General features: G+C 48.3%; 1 long non-coding RNA gene across 1 annotated transcript; it reads right to left on the bottom strand.

The window, feature by feature from the left end:
• Window positions 1-588: 588 nt before the first annotated feature.
• On the bottom strand, window positions 589-1,204 carry LOC105525354. The gene is made up of 3 exons (XR_001003908.1): window positions 1,130-1,204; window positions 797-889; window positions 589-664 (listed from the first exon to the last, which is right to left on the bottom strand). It is a non-coding gene; the product is annotated as an uncharacterized LOC105525354 (long non-coding RNA).
• Between the last annotated feature and the right edge of the window lie 2,984 nt (window positions 1,205-4,188).

Genomic DNA, 4,188 nt, shown 5'->3' on the forward strand with positions numbered 1-4,188 from the left:
AAATCCATTTGTTAATTGCTTCAGAAAGCAAAAAAGTAAACGTTGTGGTCAAGTTAGAGACTAAGAAGACCTTATCACTAACACAATAGCTGCGTTACAAACTAATACTAGTTTTGAGTTAATGGCATATGCAAACTTCGGAGATGTTCACAACACTCTCCAACATGCACAATTCCTTATTCCAGGAAGGGAGACTGCCCAGGCCAGGAGGCCAATCACTGCCACCTCCGCACCCCCGGATGCGGCAACTCCGGCCTAAATGTAGAGAAATCTGCACCCTGGGAGCTCCCCGGGCTCTTTGCGGTATTTATAACTAAGGGCAAGTAAGGTCCGAAAGCGGCCCAGGCCCTCCCTACTCCACGTTTCTCCACCGCCCGCACGTGGACAGCTTAAACCGCAGAGTACCTGCAACCCCACTCCCCGCACCCGGGCGGTATCATTCCCAAACAACACGGCGGAACCCGAGTTCAGGTTAGGCAGCCAGGCGGCAGGTCATCCTCACCCGTAACCCGGGTCATCCAACAACCCTCCCCGGCACTGCGCGGTGAGACGCGCCGCAACCTCCCTCCCAGCCCACGGAGCGCCAGCTTACCTTGGCTGCCGTAATATTCAGCTCCCTGAGCTGAGCCTTGAGGTCCGAGTTCATCTCCAGCTCCAGAAGAGCCTGAGAAGCAACGAACAGCAGGGCCGACCCTCAGCGCGCGTCCCAGCACCCCGGGCCCAGCACACACGCGGCCGCCTTCCCTCCCAGGCGGGGCGCCTCCACCCACCCCAGACCCCAAGGAAACCCTCTCACCTGGGAGATGCCGGACTCGAACTCGTCCGGCTTCTCGCCATTGGGCTTCACGATCTTGGCGCTCGAACTGAACATGGCCTTCTCCTGGGAGAACTGAAGGCACAGCGGTCAGCGTTACGCGGCCGGGCTGCAGGCGCCGCCGGCTCGCCCTCCCTCCCGCACCCCCCGGCCAGGCCGCGCTCGCCCCGCAGAAGCCATCGGAGGACACAGGGCGGGTAATCGGCTGTATCCCCACCCGGTGAGCAAGGCCTGCCGCTCCAGGGCCTGACTCCAAAAGGCGTTTTCCTCAACGCAAGAAGAAAAGTTCGGCCCAAGAACAGGCCGCCAACCTACCTCGCCGAGCGCCGGCTTAGGAAGAGGCCCAAATCTCGCGAGAGCACGTCAAACTCTGGCGGCGGAAGGGAAGAGGCGTAAACAGCGCGAGAAGAAGGGCGGAAACGGGAACATCACTGAGAAGCGGTAGAAGGCTAGACAGTCCCAGGAAGCGGCACCGGGGACGAGTGTCTTGGTAACGCTTTTCCGCCCTAGGATTCGTACTTTGGTGCCGTTTCCGAGCGTTCCGGTGCCGGCTGCCAAGACTCCTATCTTCAGTGCGCGTTGCAGTCGGGAACTGGCCTCGTCCCAGCCCTGGGCCTGGACGAGAGAAGGAGGCCGAAGAAAACCAGCTTCGGCAATCTCCGGAGACAGGACGATTGAAAAAGGCTAACTTGGCTGGGCGCTGAGGCTCACGCCTGTAATCCCAGCACTTTGGGAGGCCGAAGCAGGAGGATCACTTGAGCTCAGGAACCAGCTTGGGCAACATGGCGAGACCCCATGTCCACCAAAATAAATAAATAAATTAGCCTGTCATGGTGGCACGCACCTGCAGTCCCAGCTACTCCGGAGGCCGAGGCGGGAGGATTGCTGGAGCTGAGAGGTCGAGGCTGCAGTGAGCGGAGGTTGCAACAGTGTACTCCAGCCTGGGCGACAGACCAAGACCCTGTCTAAAAATAAATTAAAAAACAAATTATGAGGCCTTCAGTCTATGCTAGTAGTGTACTAGGTGCTAATTATTAAGTAAAACAGACTGAACTCTTGCCCTCATGGAGCTTACAGTTTAGTGGAGAAGACATTACATAAACAGTATGACTATATAATGACACATTGTAATAACTTACATAACAGTAAAATGAGAGGCTGAAGAGGGATTATTTATGCTTTAAGAAGTCCGGAATCCTGGAACGGAATGGCATTAAACTGAGACACGGAAGAGCCACAGGATCTATCGCCTGGGGAAGAGCATTCCAGACAGGGAGAAACTCGGGCCGGAATAACCTGAGCTTCAGTTTCCTATTCTATCAAATGTCAGGCAAGAGTTACTTTCAGCCGTGGGCCAGGCACTGTGAAAAATGCAGAAACATTACACTAGGTGCCCTCTCAGGATTCCCAACCACCTTTACTAAGCAGAGATGTTATTCATCTCACATTTTTAATGCTAGGTATGCTCCCGCCCCATGCTTCTCTAATAATGTTTTTTAAAAGGCAAGTGACTATCTCTTGGAAAATTAAGGACAACTTGAAATTTCTTCCAAATAGAAAGGAAACTACAGCTGCGTCTACAGTCTCATCTGGGCAGTCATTCTGAGGCCCCTTGTCGAACTAGGTCCATTTCCGTACTCCACATGCACTTTTCAGCCTGGCTTTTATCTCTACTGCTCTATAAAAGTAGTAATCTAAAAGTTCATCCAGTAAAGCTCTTTCTCTGTGAACCTGTCAATTGAGAAAAAAAAAAATTAAAGTTATTTCTGGTTTCCAGTCCTTTGTTGAATAGGAGTGAGCAAGGACATCCATGCCTTGTTCCCCATCTTAGGGGAAAACACATTCAGTCTTTCACCATTAAGTATAATATTAGCTCTAGGTTTTTTGCAGATTTTTTTTTCTTTTTTTTTTTTTTTTGAGACGGAGTCTCGCTCTGTCACCTGGGCTGGAGTGCAGTGGCCGGATCTCAGCTCACTGCAAGCTCCGCCTCCCGGGTTCACGCCATTCTCCTGCCTCAGCCTCCTGAGTAGCTGGGACTACAGGCACCAGCCACCTTGCCCGGCTAGTTTTTTTGTATTTTTTAGTAGAGACGGGGTTTCACCGTGTTAGCCAGGATGGTCTCGAACTCCTGACCTCGTGATCCGCCCGTCTCGGCCTCCCAAAGTGCTGGGATTACAGGCTTGAGCCACCGCGCCCGGCCTTTTGCAGATATTTTTAATCAAATTCAGGAAGTTCCCTCTATTCCTATTTCTGAGGGATTTTTTTGTTTTAATCATGAATGGATGTTGGAGTATGTCAAATGCATTGTCTCTACGAACTAATATGATTATGTGAGTTTTTCTTCTTAGCCTGTAAATGTGCTGTTAATATACATAAATGCTTTTCCTTTCTAACTCTTTAGCTTTGAGCCTCATGAGATCCTAAGAAATGTGATTTTTAAAACTTAGAACCTGATAGAAGTTGATGACGGTTGCACATGTATTTTTAATAGGTAGTTTCAGGATCATAATCACAACTTAGAGGATGATTCTACTAATTTTATGTTAGGAAATGCCTACTAATCGTTACATTATTTTTTTTTTTACTAGTTTTACTAGTACTAGCTTCTTTATTATTTAACCAAACAATAAGTGAGTCGATAATACCAACATAATTGACAACGAACAGAAATATCATCTATCCAATCCACTTACTTTTAGAACACTTTGTTAACTCTTTTATGTATCATTATGGACATGTGGCATTGCAGATTTGCTGTACATCAATCAATCTCAGCCAATATTTCTCCTTTGATCCTCAAATTGTCTCAGTTGTGACCAGGAGGGGCCCCCTCTTAGATAAGCAGCCGAGTCTTGTCAGCTCCATGAATGTCTGAACATCTTTTTTTCTGGCACAAGATATTCCAGGCTCCTCTTGTAATTTTCTGCCTGAGACATAGAATGAGCCTTTTCTTCTAAAAATGCTGATAGGTTTTTTTTTTTTTTTTTTGAAAAACAGTACTGGAGACCAGAATTCTGGCAGCAGGAAGCATCGTGAGGATCCTCGTAAGCCATTTCAGCGAACAGAGCTTAAAAAGATGCATTTAAAATAATGCTTTCATAAAAGATACAAGTTCACATTGACATTCTCGATCCACTTCTAACAGAACGATTCCTTCTGAAATCCTCGATTCTATCATAGCATCTCCTTTTCTCCTATAATAAAAACCTTGATTCCGAAACACAAAAATACAATTACTTGCTTTATCTGACACTATGAGAGAATACGTTCAAAATAACAATTCAGGCGGGCCACAGTGGCTCACACCTGTATTCAGGCGGGCCTCAGTGGCTCACACCTGTATTCAGGCGGGCCACAGTGGCTCACACCTGTAT

Source organism: Colobus angolensis, unplaced genomic scaffold (genome assembly GCF_000951035.1).
Source record: "Colobus angolensis palliatus isolate OR3802 unplaced genomic scaffold, Cang.pa_1.0 Scaffold53, whole genome shotgun sequence".
Taxonomy (NCBI): Eukaryota; Metazoa; Chordata; class Mammalia; order Primates; family Cercopithecidae; genus Colobus; species Colobus angolensis.